This window comes from Pseudophryne corroboree, chromosome 6 (assembly GCF_028390025.1).
Source record: "Pseudophryne corroboree isolate aPseCor3 chromosome 6, aPseCor3.hap2, whole genome shotgun sequence".
Classification (NCBI taxonomy): domain Eukaryota; kingdom Metazoa; phylum Chordata; class Amphibia; order Anura; family Myobatrachidae; genus Pseudophryne; species Pseudophryne corroboree.
The window spans coordinates 157,735,956-157,753,956 of NC_086449.1; positions in this window are offsets into that span (position 1 = coordinate 157,735,956).

The following is an 18,001-nucleotide window of genomic DNA, read 5'->3' on the forward strand; positions in this document are numbered from 1 at the left end:
GTCCGTACAGAGCTCAGTAAACAAGAGAAGCCCATACAGGGCTCAGATCATGCACATGCTTAGACAGTATTAAGGAGGCCTCTGTGGTGGATGGTCCAGCATTGCCCCTCTAGTCACTGGACTGGAACTGTGCTTTAAGTTTCTCTTCTGTATATTACAGATGTGTCTTCATACATCTTGCCTCAATACGCCACACAGCAGGAGATGCCTGGAATGAGTCAGCTGACAGGTCCTGTGCAACTCTAACAGCAGGCGTATGTTTTTTTTGCCAAAAATGCTTCTTTTTCACTTTGCTATGCAAATAATGTGTAAGCAGACTATGCTGATTAAAATAATATGGGGCATGCATATATTCTCTGTGCGTCTGCGGCTGTATCTGCATACAAAATGGTACATTACAGCGTATCATTTTGTATTCAGATACAGCCATTGTTGCAAACAGAATATAGGCATGCCGCATATCATTTTAATCAGCATAAGCTGCTTGTGCATCCTATTAAGGCCTACCAACTTTCTGGCTGCCCCATGCGGGAGGGGGCAGCCAGGTCCATATTACATGGGGTGTGGCCTTATCAAGGGTTGGCGGTATGGGGGCGTGAACACATGATCACATTATCATGGCCCCACCCCCGCTATTCAGTGCCCTGATCACCAGCATTGAATAGCGGGGGGGTGGAACTACGATGACGTGATTCAACATGAATCACGTCATCAACCTACCTGGACCGCCCACTATGAAGGATGGATGCGGGGTGAGGCCATATCTGGGAGAATTGCCCACCTTTCCAAGGGGAAGGGAGCCTCCTGGCCTATCCGGGAGGGTAGGCAAGTATTGTCCGATTTGCATTGTTTTGTGAATAATATGCATTTTAAGGGGAAAAGTCACAAAAAAAGACTCACAGCTTGACTAGACTAGAAAGGCTGTTCACGTGCCAGGATGCTAGATGTCTGTGGATGAGAGGCCTACCGTAAGATAGAATGCATAGACATTCATTTGGGTGAAGTAGAATTCTTAGGACCAATGACGTGCTGAGTGTAAAGGCTGGTACAACCGATCAAAGAAAATCATACTCATTTGCACTTCACAGTAAATTCATAGATGATCCTCAGGGTAATATTTGCAAAATGCATACGTTAAAGTTATGTAATGGCAAAGTTTTATATGAAATGAAACTTTTATATCAAGCACAATATAAGCTACAGTATTACTCAAATGAGCCATCTGTGGCTGTGGAAAGCTCTCTGCATCATCCTTTCACACAGTACCCGACAAAATAAGATGATGTGCAAAATGCTTTTCCCGTAATCATTTCAATTTGTTTCTAAAGTTTACTATTTCCTAAATTTACTGTTAGCTCTTTTATAAAGTATTCCATGCTTTAGCGTTAGCAATTGTTCAGATTACTTAAATTGTATGTAATCTTATTAGATAGCTGAATAGATAGCTGAATACAAGCAATTACTGTCTGTTCGCCTCCATTAGAGTTTCTTGCAGTGTTTTTATGCCATAAAAGTCAACATATAGAGTACAACATTTACAAAACTGTTACACATATTGGACCCTATTCAACTTCAGTTGTAGTTTTTCTAAATTAGCAAAAGTGCAACTGTTTCCGATCACATGCTGGGAGCTGACCAGCACAGGACAAGGCCGCTCATCATGCAAATGGACACCAGTGATGCAATCGCAATTCAATTGCAATCACATCACTGAATAAGGTAAGCCTCCATGCCTGCACAGTCTGGCAGCGAATGCAGTCAGGCCGCCGCCATTTTCCCCATCGCAGCGGCAGCATGGACGTCACGTGGCTGCCTGAAAATGGACTGGACCTGTCCCTATTTTCACTGCACCATCCCCGCAGCGCTGCATCACCACCCTGACCGCCTCATGAGTGCCTCTGCCTGTCAATCAGGCAGAGGCGTTTTCATCACTGAGATGCAATTGCATCTCACAGGCCACACATGCACAGCATGCAGAGGATTTGATATCAAATATTATAGTAGGGGAGCCCATGGGAAACAGCGACCGCAATATGGTCACATTCAATATCAATTTTCATAAGCAGCCCTATACTGTATAGGCTCAACAAGGACTCTAAACTTTAGCAAAGATAACTTTGACTTGATGCGGGAAGCTCTAAGCTACATTGAATGGGATATTTTGTTTCAAGGAAAAAATACTGTGGAGAAATGGGATGTATCCAAAATGCTGCTTGTCATGCCTTCAGCATTTGCTTTGTGTAGATCTGATTACCTTTACTACAGAAAGTTGTATTATTGCCCCATCTAGTGGTCAGTCCCATCAATTAATTTGACCCTCATAGCCTCTTGTAGCCAGTCTTGCAATGCATTCTGGGATGAAGAAGCTGGGATCAGCCTTTCTACTTCCCTCATGGTCCCAGACAGTCATGCTTTACATGGGTCCAACTCTCATATAGCATTCGATGGTGAGTTTGTATATTAAATGTCTCATCTCAACCTGTTTAGCCAGTGAGTAATGTTAGCTGCACTGTAGTTTATACTTGCACATGTAATCACATGTTTGCACAGCCCATGTTATATGTACTTGTGTATATCCATTTTGCTTTTCACATGCATATCATAATTGCATATTCTTGTTTCATTAACAGTTTTACCTCATTATCACATATCATCATATCGTATTGTACATCAAATCAACGCATCATATCTGTGATCCCTTTACTGAATAATAAAACACCGTTCTACAAACACCTCTTCTGAACAGATTATTGAAAAGTAAAGGTGGTTATACTGTAGGCTTCAAATTTGCCAGAAAGGGCTTAGTGAGAGGCTGAACAGTAAAACATCGAATGCTACAAGCAGATGGACTCTCTTACACTGACTCCGTCAGTAAATCATTGCCTGTCAGCAGTGGGGACATATACTGACTTACAGAGCCGTTACACTGCCAGCCACAGCTATCTGCATATGACAGCCACACAGTTTCTATACAGTCTACCAACTATGGCAGCTCAGCAATAGGAGTACCGCCATTTGACTACACAGAAACCTGTACAAGTCAGTGCAGCCACACTTATAAGGCAACACAACAGTCTCTTCTCAGTCAAGCAGCTTCATAACAGTTCAAAGATACTGACTCCTCAGAGATCTGCGACACAGTCTGAACAGTTACTTGCAGACAGCATTACAGCAGTCTCTACACAATCAAACATCTCTACCAGATCACCATGTCACAGAAAACGATATCCTCATACAAAACAAGGTCCCAAGTCTCTGGTTCCTCCAAATCCTTGTCTGTCAGTAATGCAGCCATCATGGCACGTGCAAAAGCGGAAGCCGCAAAAGTAAGGGCTAACTTTGCCGAGCAGGAGATGCAATTAAAAATCGAGAGCAAACGCTTAGAAGCAATCGGCGAGAAGCTCGCTGCAGAGAAGGAGGCAGCGGCTGCCATAGCTGAAGCAGAAATCTTGGAGACTGCAGAACTCCCTGATATAAGAAGAACCAATGTACTTGACACAGAGAATGGATCTCAGGATTCACTGCAACGCGCATCAGAATACGTACGTCAAGTCTCAAAAAGGAGTAGCAACCCTCCATCTTTACAAGGTACGCATTCAGACTTCATGCAAACAAATCAAGTACACTCTACAGCGCCACCACCAGTGGACAACAGACCACACATTTGCAAGCAAGAGAATCCTAGACACTGTGAACCTATGAGGGACAACTCTTCCCCACCTCAGATGTCTGAATCTGCAAACTCCAAGAAAGACACAGCCTACTTCACACAGAATCGGTGTGATACCAACCGTCGGGAACCAGACAACACTAACAGGTATGACTACACACCATATACCTACCGTGTTAATGTACCGACATCTCCAAGAGCCAATCAGGACACATTAGACTTTGCTAAATTTCTCCACCGCCGTGAATTAGTCACGATTAGTATTTCAAAGTTCAATGATCGCCCTGAGAACTTCAGAGCCTGGCAGTCCTCTTTTCAAAATGCTATCAGAGGAATAGACCTTTCACATAGTGAAGAGATAGACCTCTTAATTAAATGGCTTGGGAATGAATCTGCAGAGCATGCTAGAAGGATAAGAGTGATTAACATTAACCACCCTGAGAATGGACTTAGGATGATCTGGGATAGACTTAATGAGTGCTATGGCTCACCAGAGATAATAGAGAGTGCTCTGTTCAAAAGAATAGACGATTTCCCCAGGTTACCCAACAAAGGCTATCAGAGACTCAGAGAACTAAGTGACTTACTAAAAGAACTTCAAGTAGCTAAATGTGAGGGAGATTTACCAGGACTTGCCTTCCTTGACACAGCCAGAGGCGTTAACCCTATAGTGCAGAAACTACCGTATAATCTGCAGGAACAATGGATCAACCATGGCTCCAAATATAAGCGGCAGAACAAAGTGCAATTTCCACCATTCTCAGTTTTCGTGGACTTTGTACACCAGCAAGCTATGACCAGGAATGATCCTAGTTTTGCCTTTACCTTGACAAATACTGCACCTATGGTACCTAACCCCCGCAAAACATCAGTTGCAGTTCACAAGACTAATGTGCATTATTCAGATTCTTTCCGCAGGTCTACCAGCTTTAATCGCCAAGAGACCACAGACAAAGATCCAGCCAAGCAATGTCCTCTGCATCACAAACCGCATCCTCTCCTGAAATGCAGAACCTTCAGAGAAAAGTCCCTGGAGAACCGCAAAGCCTTCTTAAAGGAGAATAGGATCTGCTACAAGTGCTGTTCCTCCACATCACACCTCGCCAAGGACTGCAAGGTTAGTGCTAACTGCACAGAATGCCACAGCACAGACCACAATACCGCTCTACACCCTGGTCCTCCCCCATGGGCTTTGCAACACAGTTATACCGATACAGAGCATGGCGGGGAGCACAGTGTAGAACAAAAAGACACTGTTGCAGTCACACCAGAAATAACTTCACAATGTACCGAAGTCTGCAAAGATGCCATTAGCGGTAGATCCTGCTCCAAAATATGTTTAGTCAAAGTTTACCCCAGAGGCCATCCAGACAAAGCCGTTAAACTTTATGCAATCCTAGATGACCAAAGTAACAGGTCTCTAGCCAGATCAATCTTCTTTGAGACCTTTAATGTTAAAGGACCCAGCACTCCTTACTCCTTAAGATCCTGCGCAGGGAGTTTTGAGACAACAGGAAGGAGAGCAACTGGCTATCAAATTGAGTCCTTGGATGGGAAGACATGTCTCTCTTTACCAACTATCACAGAGTGTGACGAGATTCCAGACAATAGGAGTGAGATTCCTACACCAGATGTAGCTAAACACCATACACATTTGAAACGCATAGCACATCTGATACCAGAACTGGATCCACATGCCCAAATAAATCTACTCATTGGGAAGGATATCCTACAAGTCCACAAAGCCAGAAGTCAGATTAATGGTCCACATAACGCACCTTACGCTCAAAGACTGGATCTGGGATGGGTAATAATAGGAGAAGTATGTCTTGGAGATGTGCATAAACCAGATTCTGTCAACAGCATGCTTACCTGTACTTTAAAAAATGGACGCCCTTCTCTATTCCAGCCATGTCATAACCATTTCCTCATAAAGGAATTACCACACTGTACCTTCATAGACTCAACTAGTGACAACCATATCTGTGACAACTATCAAGATCATCTGGGACACGCAGTCTTCCAGAGAACAAAGAAGGATGACCAGGTGGCAATGTCCATAGAGGACAAACTATTCTTGGAAATAATGGAGAAAGGACTAGTCAAGGATGATGCCAACAGCTGGGTTGCTCCTCTACCCTTTAGAACACCCAGACAACGCCTTGCTAATGACAGAGAACAAGTACTCAAACGCTTCTCTTCACTTAAACACAACTTTCACAGGAAACCAGAGATGAAAGATCATTTCTTCTCCTTTATGGCTAAAATATTTGAGAATGGTCACGCCGAGATAGCTCCCATTCTTAAAGACACAGAAGAATGCTGGTACCTGCCAATGTTCGGAGTATATCACCCGAAGAAACCAGGTCAGATAAGAGTGGTGTTCGATTCCAGTGCCCAGTTTGAAGGTGTTTCTTTAAATGACGTACTCCTGACAGGACCAGACCTCAACAACAAACTCCTAGGGGTACTCATCCGTTTCCGAAAAGACTCTATTGCCTTCACAGCTGACATTCAACAAATGTTTCATTGCTTTCTTGTGAGAGAAAAAGACAGGAATTTCCTAAGATTCTTCTGGTTCAGAGACAATGACCCCTCAAAAGACATCACGGAGTATCGCATGAAGGTACACATCTTTGGTAACAGCCCTTCACCTGCAGTTGCCATCTATGGACTCAGACGTTCAGCTCAAGAGGGTGAGCTAGAGTATGGTTCTGATGTTAGACAACTTGTAGATAAAGACTTCTACGTAGATGACTGCCTAAAATCTATGCCAACAGCCGAGACAGCAATCAGCCTCCTCAAAAGAGCTCAGGAAATGCTTGCTTGTTCAAACCTGAGGCTTCACAAAATAGCTTCCAACAGCAAAGTAGTGATGGAAGCCTTCCCTTCCCAAGATCATACCAGCGATTTAAGAGACTTGGATTTAGGAACCGATTCCCCACCAGCTCAACGTAGCCTTGGACTCTTGTGGGACTTAAAATCTGACACCTTTACCTTCCAAGTAAACAGCGAAGAAAGACCCTTCACTCGCAGAGGTGTTCTCTCTACTCTAAACAGCTTGTACGACCCCTTAGGATTTGCAGCTCCTGTCACTATCCAAGGTAAAGCTTTGCTCAGAGACCTAACCTGTGAGTCAATTGACTGGGATGCCCCACTGCCTCCCCAGAAAAGAAACTTGTGGCAAGAGTGGAAAGATTCTCTATCTACCTTAACCAACCTCCGCATTACACGTCCATATGCCCCCGTGCCTTCTACAGCAGTACAAAACCAGAGACTATGTGTATTCTCTGATGCCTCAACCCAAGCAATTGCTGCAGTTGCATATCTTAAGACCATGGACATCAAGGGACAATGTCATATTGGATTTGTCATGGGCAAAGCAAAGTTAGCTCCACGTCCAGAACACACAGTGCCCAGACTTGAACTTTGTGCTGCAGTACTAGCTGTAGAATTAGCTGAGCTCATTTCATCTGAGTTACCAATTGGACTCTCTGAAGCAGATTTCTACACAGACAGTAAGGTAGTATTAGGCTACATATGCAACGAGACCAGACGGTTCCATGTTTATGTCAGCAATCGTGTGCTAAGAATCAGAAGATCCACCAATCCAAAACAGTGGCACTATGTATCTACTGCTCACAATCCAGCAGATCACGCTACAAGAGCTGTCCCAGCCAGTATCCTCAAAGACACTACATGGCTCAGAGGACCTGAATTCCTGTACAAGGCAGATTCGAACAATCCTGAAAGTAGCATATTCAAGCTAGTAGACGCAGACTCAGATGTTGAAATTCGTCCACAAATAACTACAATCCATACCGTAACTTCAGATTGTCAACTTCAGCCTCACAGATTCCAAAGATTTTCAACTTGGAAATCACTTGTCAGAGCCATTACCTGCTTAACTCACATAGTCCATTCATTTAAACGCAACGCATCTGTAAGTGTGAATGGATGTAAAGGTTGGCATCACTGTCAAAATGTTTACGCACCAGAAGAAACACAACGATCCAAGAGCCTTATCATCCGTGTTGTGCAGCACCAAATCTTTTCCGGAGAGATCGACTGCATTAACAGTGGAAATCCTATTCCCAAAGACAGCACCTTAAAAAAGCTAGACCCTTTTCTTGATGAAAATCATTTATTGAGAGTAGGAGGCCGTCTTCAAGAAGCAAACTTGGAGACAAATGAGAAAAATCCTTTAATCATTCCTGGGAGTCACCAGATAGCTTCTTTAATTGTGCAACACTATCACAACGAAGTCAAACACCAAGGACGATTGTTTACCGAAGGAGCTCTACGATCAGCTGGGTTCTGGATTATTGGAGCGAAAAGGTGTGTAAGCAGCACAATCTTCAAATGTATCATTTGCCGTAGACTTCGTGGTACTTCCCAAACTCAGAAGATGGCTAATCTTCCAACAGACAGACTTAGTACAGACCCTCCTTTCTCCAATGTTGGTCTTGATGTATTTGGTCCATGGACTGTCATCACACGACATACTAGAAGTGTGAATGCGAACAGCAAGCGCTGGGCGGTTGTATTCACTTGTATGAGCATCAGAGCTGTTCACATCGAAGTTATAGAATCAATGGACACTTCAAGCTTCATCAATGCCTTTAGACGCTTCATTGCTATCCGTGGCCCAGTAAAACACATCCGGTCCGACAGAGGTACCAACTTCATTGGAGCAGCCAAAGAATTACAAATTAATTCGAACATTGACACTAAAAGCATAGAGAGAGATCTCAGTGAGCAAGGTTGTACATGGACCTTCAACCCGCCTCATTCTTCTCATATGGGAGGTGCCTGGGAAAGGATGATCGGCATGATACGCAGAATCCTTGATTCCATATTCTTGCAAGTGGGAACTGCAAGACTTACTCACGAGAGCTTAACAACCTTCATGGCTGAAGTCTCAGCTATCGTCAACGGAAGACCATTGACTTCAGTGTCTAATGACCCAGAAGACCCACTTCTACTTACTCCGGCCACTCTTCTTACACAGAAGACCGGGATTACCTATGCTCCTCCTGGAGAATTCAATACCAAAGACCTGTTCAAACGTCAATGGAGACAAGTTCAAAGCCTTGCAAACACCTTTTGGGACAGATGGAAAAGACAATACCTTTCTACCCTGCAGTCAAGGAGCAAGTGGCAAGTTGCCAAACCCAACTTAAAACCAGGTGACATTGTGCTCGTCAGAGATTGCCAGTCACAACGCAACGAATGGCCTTTAAGTCTTGTCACCAAGACGTTCCCAAGCAAGGATGGGAAAGTTCGTAAGGTTGAGGTCAAGATCTGTAAGCGAGGAGAGACTAAGTTGTTCCTCAGACCAGTGACTGAACTATTCTTATTGTTATCTGTTTAGAGTTTAAAATATGGTACCAGTGATACCAGACGGGGAGTGTCATGCCTTCAGCATTTGCTTTGTGTAGATCTGATTACCTTTACTACAGAAAGTTGTATTATTGCCCCATCTAGTGGTCAGTCCTATCAATTAATTTGACCCTCATAGCCTCTTGTAGCCAGTCTTGCAATGCATTCTGGGATGAAGAAGCTGGGATCAGCCTTTCTACTTCCCTCATGGTCCCAGACAGTCATGCTTTACATGGGTCCAACTCTCATATAGCATTCGATGGTGAGTTTGTATATTAAATGTCTCATCTCAACCTGTTTAGCCAGTGAGTAATGTTAGCTGCACTGTAGTTTATACTTGCACATGTAATCACATGTTTGCACAGCCCATGTTATATGTACTTGTGTATATCCATTTTGCTTTTCACATGCATATCATAATTGCATATTCTTGTTTCATTAACAGTTTTACCTCATTATCACATATCATCATATCGTATTGTACATCAAATCAACGCATCATATCTGTGATCCCTTTACTGAATAATAAAACACCGTTCTACAAACACCTCTTCTGAACAGATTATTGAAAAGTAAAGGTGGTTATACTGTAGGCTTCAAATTTGCCAGAAAGGGCTTAGTGAGAGGCTGAACAATGCTCGATAACTAAACTCATAAATTTATTCCCATGGGCAGCGAACGAAGGAGTAATAATTCCAAACCAATGTGGCTTAACAAAAGATTAAGGAACTAATGTGCAAAAAGAGGAGAGCATTCAGAAAATACAAATCAGATGGGAAGGCGGAGTCATTCCAGTGTTATAAGGATTGTAACAAAATATGCAAAAAAGAAATAAGAGCAGCTAAAGTAGAAAAGTAAAAACAAATAGCAAGGGATAGCAAATCAAACCCCAAAAAGTTTCTTTAAATGCATCAACAGCAGAAGATTAAAGAAGGAGAGTATAGGCCCTTTAAAGGACAAGCTGGGCATCTTAATCAAAAACGATAATGACATAGCAGAAAAATTAAATGAGTTCTTCTTATCTGTACTCACAAGAGAGGACCAGATGCGAGGATTAACACTTAACCTCAGCAGCGATAATGTGCCACTGCTAAGTGCTTATTTAAGCGAGGAAGTAGTCTGTGAATGGTTAAAAAAATTAATATTAATAAGTCACCTGGTCCCGATGGAATTCACCCAAGGGTTCTCAGGGAGCTACACTCCGAATTAGCAAGACCGCTATTTTTGATCTTCAATGACTCGCTTACATCAGGCATGGTACCCAAAGATTGGCGTATAGCCGAAGTTGTGCCAATATTTAAAAAGGGAAGTAAATCTGATCTGGGTAATGAACAGTGAGTCTTACATCTATAGTGGGGAAAGTACTAGAAGATATTTTAAGGAATAATATACATAAGTTCATTGAAACCAATAAGGTTATTAATAGGAACCAACATGGATTTGTGAAGGATAGATCATGTCAAACAAACTAATTAGGCTTCTATGAAACAGAGCGAACCTAGGTCAGCGTAAGGAGGTGGATGTAATCTTTTTAGACTTTGCTAAAGCTTTCGACACAGTACCGCACATGAGACTTATCTATAAGTTACAAGAACTGGGGCTAGGAAGCACAATAGGCACTTGGGTTAGAAATTGGTTAGATAACAGGGAGCAGCGAGTTGTGGTAAATGGAACTTTTCAAATTGGACTGAAATACTAAGTGGTGTGATTATAGGTCCGTTTATCTCTGAATCAAGCTGGTATACTCTCACAGTCTCTGCAGCATTTAGATAGCTGGCTTCTAATCCGCTCAGTCTCTATTGTTAGCACAGTCTCTATAGAGTCAGCAGTGCAGGAGGTACCGTGTGTTATTAATCTACCTTACAATAGTGTCCGTCAGGATGGTAGTTTGCACGTAGGAATTCCTCCTTACTTACTGGTCTCCGTTGGTGGTATAGCGGTGCTTACTGTGGTCTGCCAGCAGACAACCGCTGCTCCGTGTTCCTCCATTTCCCAAACTCTGAGCAGGGATCGATTTTTCCGCAATCCAGGCATTTCGCCTTGTGCTAGGCTTCGTCAGGATGGCTGGATACAGTATCTGGATGATAGGTCGAGAGTACTTATGTCGACAGTCAATAGGTCAACCACTATTGATTGACATGCACTAGGTCAACACAGGAAAAGGTTGACATTAATTTTTTACTATTTCTTTTTTCATTTTCAACTTTTTCATACTTTACCATACATGTGTACTATGAATGGGAATATTAACCTGTCCCTAATGCAGCAGTAGCAGAGCGAGCAAGGAGAGTGCAGCCTGCAGCATGGCAAGCGAAGAGAGCCATGCAAGTGGACGCGGTGCCTAATTTGGGTTCCCAGTTCTTTTATGGAGAAAACTCCCCCAAAAAATCTTTTCCCATGTTGACCTTTTCCATGTCAACTTTTTTCAATGTTGACTTTTTTCAGGTAAACCCATTGATCCATAACTGTCCAGCACACATCAAGGTATCACCCTGACATGCATTAACTAACCATATTATTAGCTGGACTTAGAAGGGAAGTATTGGGAACTTCCAACTTCAATTATATATAGTCGGATGCGGTACTGCGCAGTTGGGTCATTTTAAATGGGTATTTTTCTTTTTTGTTTTTCATTTTTACCTACAGTATGGTGACCATAGCCAGATTAAGGTGCGGACGTAGGGGATACTGTACCCCGGGAACTGCTTTGTCAGTAGGCCACCCGGCCAGAGCACACTAACAGCACTCACTCTTGTGCAGCAGCAGAACCAGGCTGCCAGAATGTGAGCAGGACAGTATGCAATGCAGGCAGAGACACATGAGCATCAGGTTTCATTAGCTACCAATGGAGCTTCTTGACCAGAGGAGAGATAGGAATGGGGAGAGGGTTGTAAGTGACACACGGATCCCAGCTTCTCCTCCTCCCTGTCTAGGTGTCTGGGTCCTGCGTAACCTATTATCTAATAAGAGCATTCATGTCTAGAGACAGAGATACACACACAGAGTCCTCCTGAGTCCTGTCCCAGTGTTTAATACTAAAATAAATCTTTATAAAATAGTTGTTTCTCAAGTAGGTGGAGCTATAAACAGTAATCAGGCATTATTAAACTATAAGTTTATATCCAGTATACGCCCATTCCAGGGAAGGACAAAATGCTCTCTATTTGGACGTCCCTCTTTATTTATGATTGCAATCACCTCTGTTGAAATACCTTTTCATATCAATTTAATAGTTTAACACAGGCGATGCAAATCATATAATAACAGGAAAGTCCAGGTAAAGATAATTTTGTCCCTCCTGGAATGGGTTACTTTTGGAGGTATGCACAATCTAATGTACAACCCCTCTTCCACCAGGCCCCTTGTCTAAAGTCCCCCCCTCCAAGGCTTAGTCCGGCCCTAATGGTGACTATGGGATTAAGAAGAGAAAAATGTTTATTTTTATTTTCTTTAAATAAATGTATTAAAGTGATGAGTGAGGACTTCAGGAGTGCAAAGCCTTAAGTTCATTTAAAGTTTATTTAAAGCAATTTTGTTATTTTAAATTTGTGAGAAATTCCTTTCTGCACTAAAGAGTGTTGATGAGGATAAAACATTACAGGTTGAGTATCCCATATCCAAATATTTCGAAATACGGAATTTTTTGAGTGAGATAGTGAAACCTTTGTTTTCTGATGGCTCAATGTACACAAACTTATTAAAAATATTGTATTAAATGACCTTCAGGCTGTGTGTATAACGCAGGGGTGGGCAAACTACGGCCCGCGGGCCACATGCGGCCCGTGAACTGATCCTGCCCGGCCCGCATCAGTGTGCAATGACAAGCTCCCCGACTGGCTGAGCTGCTTGTCATTGCGCTGCATTACCTCTGAGCCGTGGGCGGCGGCACTGCTGGTCATGTTGGGTACAGCCGGCCAGATTACCTGTGATATCAGGCGCTGTTGGGGGTGGAGCCAAAGGCAGAGCGGCAGCGTGGATGCAGGCGGCGTGCGGCGGGCAGTTTGAATACATGCAGCAGCACAGCCACAGCACTATCTGGACTCAGGGAAGAGCACCTAAGTAAGGTACATGTTTGGATGGCGGGTGGCAGCGGGACCGGCTGACAAGGGGGCAGGGGTGTCAGGGCGGGGGTAGCTGGCAATTCTGTCCAAGGAGGGAAGCTGGTAACTTTGTCTGGGGAGGGGAGCTGATTATTTTGTCCACGGAGGGAGGAGATGAGAGGGAAGATGATAACTGTAAAAAGTTTTTTTTTTTAATTATTATTATTATTATTATTATTATTATTAATAAATGTGATTGTTAGCAAGTGGTGTTTTGACACCTGACTATTCAATGTCGGTGGCAGTAGGGAATGCACTCGAAGCATAATCTGCGATAAGTAGCCTGCTGGAGCCACATTGTTTTGTGTGCGGCCCTCGATATTCATTGGAAAGTGTTAAGTGGCCCCCCAGCTGAAATAATTGCCCACCCCTGGTATAAAGTGTATATGAAGCATAAATGAATTGTGTGTATGTACAGTACACATACTTTGTTTAATGCACAAAGTTATTAAAAATATTGGCTAAAATGACCTTCAGGCTGTGTGTATAAGGTGTATATGAGACATAAATGTATTCTGTGCTTAGACTTAGGTCCCATCTCCATGATATCTCATTATGGTATGCAATTATTCCAAAATATGGTAAAATCCCATATCCAAAATACTTCTGGTCCCAAGCATTTTGGATAAGCGATAATCAACTTGTATAACAATGTACCTTTAACAAAAATTTAAGTTTTCTTTGATCTGTTCTGGGGTATCCATCAACTGTTAATATAATCAAATCAAGCACATAATGAAACATAATTAACATCCATTGTGCATGATAAATTTATTTAAGTTAAAAGGAATTTGATTTATGTAATATAGAAGCATAATTAAAGTTACTTATCATATAAAGAGTGCAAAATCTATTAAAGAATAATGATTAGTCCTGAGATGCTGTATTGATTAGCTGAAGTAATTAGTATGGATGTACATCGCTCCCTGGAGTGTCCCAGAATCAATAAGGGAGTTGGCTCTTGGCTATACGTCTCTAGAGTATAGAGAATACTATAGGGTTTGAAGTATAGATTGAAATGGGTTTTAAGGCTGTCTGGTGTTTCATGCAGCACAATATAAATGTAGTCTTGCAATTTATGTTGCTATATTTGAAAATTATTAGATAATAGCATACTTGTGGATGGTCATATTTTTTTGTCTTTACTTACCACCCTTAGGTTCTATGTACAACTTCCATAGGGTGGTCTTCAGTATGCCGGCGGTCGGGCTCCCGGCGACCAGCATACCGGCGCCGGGAGCCCGACAGCCAGCATACCGACAGTTATTCTCCCCCGTGGGGGTCCACGACCCCCCTGGAGGGAGAATAAAATAGAATGGCGCGCGTAGCGCGCCCCCATGCCCGTAGCGTGGCGAGCGCAGCCAGCCCGCAAGGGGCTCATTTGCGCTCGCCACACTGTCGGTAAGCCGGCGGCCGGCCTCCCGGCGCCGGTATGCTGGTCGCCGGGAGGCCGGCCGCCGGCAGATCGTAGTGAACCCCTTCCATATACCCTTCCCTGGGTTCTTGGTACAAATTGTACCTCTCCGCATATGTTCATTTCTTCATTCACTCCACTGCACTGACAGCATAGCAACATCATGACATCATATGTGTGACACTTCAGTGAGCAGAGAGCCAAGAACTAACATCAGGTGCCATTGGGCCACCCATGTATGACGCAGGGAAAAATCTGGACATCAGCAATGTTCATAAAGGCCTCATTAGGGCTCTGGTAGGCACCCCAGTCTGTTCTCTCTCCTGTGTTGAGCAGATTTATTGCTGGGAACAAAAAACAGCCAAAGTAAACCACACAGGAGTCACAAGAATTAGTGTACAGGCTACCAGCATACACTTTCGCTATTATTTGGTGTCCTAAATTGCTGACACAAACGCCCAACTTTGTACCATTCATACAGCATTTCCCAACTCCAGTCCTCTGAGATGCCTAACAGTGCATGTTTTGTCATTTCACCTCAGAAACACAAATTAAATTATTAGCACCACCTGTGGGTCTTTTAAAACATGTCAGGCAGTGATGAAAACACCTGTGCACCAACTAGGAGAAAAATGAGGGGTCCCTGAGGACTGGAGTTGGGAAACACTGCCTTAACATATCATTGCTGTTTTGTCAGGAACATGTGGGTGTATTTACATAGAATAGTTTGTCCAGTGATAACTAACATTTTGTACTACAGTGATACCAAATGAATGCCCACTGCAAATCACCAAGGAAACCCCAGTTCAAGTTCAGAACATGGGCTTCCCCTGGACTAGCATACAGTAAGTAAACTGCTTCAGAACACTACTACTACTATCCATGTGAACACCTATCAGGAATAGGTGGCGAGCGTAGCCAGCCCATGAGAGAACACGCCGGGTACCCGCCTAACAGGGGCTATTCCCACTCGTGGGTGTCCACAACATTTCTGACAACAGCTGCAGCCCCAGAGGTTTGTATGGGGATAATGATGCCGTCAGTATTACCAAGTTCCAGAATGTGAAGCATTACGGATCTTGGCCCCGATAACATACTGCCAACTCCACATGGTGTTATCCTTCTGTATATTAGTCCATGGGATACTATTTTGCAAAGATTACCAAAAAAGACCACTTGTGTGTTTAGCCAACAGCTCATGAACAGATGAATAGATAGATAGATAGATAGATAGATAGATAGATAGATAGATAGATAGATAAATAGATAGATAGCTGTGGCATTTTAACAGAGGAGGGGCGCCTGTGCAGACTGTCGGTGGGACCCCTCCTCTGTACGGCGCAGTAGTCTCTGGCATCGGGATGATCATCTTGTTCCGGAGACCAAAATCACTACTGCGCATGCGCAGCGGCCATTTTGGCTGCAGTTTTCGCTGCAGCGCCCAACGATGGATTCTGGAGCGATAAGTATTAAAATATGGGTGCAACATGTGCAGTGCTAAGATAGATAGATAGATAGATAGATAGATAGATAGATAGATAGATAGATAGATACAGACCATCCAACATGATCCGCCCCACTGGGTACAAAATGCTCTGTGTCTGGACTTCCCTCTTAATTTATTATTGCCATCACATGTGAAGAAACAGCTTTCTTATCATTTAACTAGTCCAACACAGGTGATGGAAATCATAAATTAAGAGGGAAGTCCAGAAACAGAGCATCTTGAACCTAGTGGGGCGGGTCATGTTGGAGGGTATGGAGATAGATAGATAGATAGATAGATAGATAGATAGATAGATAGATAGATAGATAGATAGATAGATAGATAGATAGATAGCACAATGGGTGCAGTGCAACTCGCTGTACGAGTCCCTCATGAATGCGTATGTTAGTAACTACAATGCTTTTGTTGTTCTCTGTCCCTTACCCCATCTGGATAAAGTGCAGACAGAGCACAGTTCTTTTAGATGAATGGCTGCAATCTGGCGATGCCTGATGTGCTGCCAATATCCAGGATTGTTCCCTAGCGTTTTAAGCGTACAGAGATAAGGCCTAAACATGATCTAGATTCCATATCACTGGCATTTGATTGTACTGTTTCATATACCATTAACCAAGTATATGTTAAAACTAAAGCATGCCAGCAAACCCCCATAATCACTGAATACATACCGAGGCGCGTGCAGGTTCCAACTCCGTTAAAATGCATCAACGGCCACTTAAAATAGTACATTTCCCCTCAGTGTGCTGTGCATTACTCACTTATAGAAGATATGAGGTACTGTCTGTCATGGCATTTATATATTATAACACACTGCCTGAATGGGGGATAAATCCAAGCCCTGAACGCAAGTCCTTGCATAAAATCCAAACAATTGCCATGATAGATCTTCTTTTAAATGTACATAAATCCCAGAATTATCTGCATTGATGTTCAATTATGTCAACCATCGTCTACACAGGGGAGCTCTAATCTCTTCCCTTTGTAATTGTAAGTTATATGCCCACTCTGTCCTTCAGTAAAGGACAGAAGAAATGTCTTCAGCATTTTGAATTACCACCTATGCGATATGCAAAGTGGTTTTTCAGCTAGACAGGAAGGAAATGCTAAAGCATATTGCATTTTGTGTGTTTTCAATTACTATTCATGTCGACAATTAAAATGTTAATTGCATGTACATAATGCAATTAAATAGCTTCATTTGTTTTCCACTTCATGTAAAGAAGCAATCATCAACAAAAGAGAACCAGTGCCAAAAGTGATGTCACTACAGCAATCATGGTTGTACCATTGTCCCCAAGTCCCAGAATGTCACTTGCACTTTGGTTATCACAGCAGAACAGATAGGTGCTCTTTTGATACATTTTATGGGCATATTGTAATAAAAAAAGGATAAAATCTGAAATATACACTAGCAACATGTCTAGAGCTGGACCCACTATACCACTAGTGTTTGGCACTGGCTAAACCCAGGGTGCAGAGTTTAATGAGAAGGCTGAGGAACCTGGCGTGAAGCTAATGGACTTTTATGCAGGGAACCCACACAGGGGTGACTGGTAGAAACAGGTGCTTTAAGCTAGATACAAAATCTAATCAAATACATTGTTAGGAGAAGGCAACATTTGCTAAAAATGATTAACAGAGCAAAGGGCCACAGGCAAACTTATTATCAACAGTTAATGTGAACAGTTCAGATAATGACAGGTATACAGCAGAACTTGTGGCTCAGGCTCCATTCAGAGGAACTTTGTTGCCAAATGATAGCTGGATAAACATACTGAAATTGACTGGTTGTTAAGAGGTAATAATCATAAAACTTTTCTAAGTGATCTTTGTTTAACATTGTCAAGTACACAAAATTCTTTGAACTTTGAAGTGCCCAACCCGATCACATTGCTCATTGCACAGGCTGGTTTATTAGCATACATGTG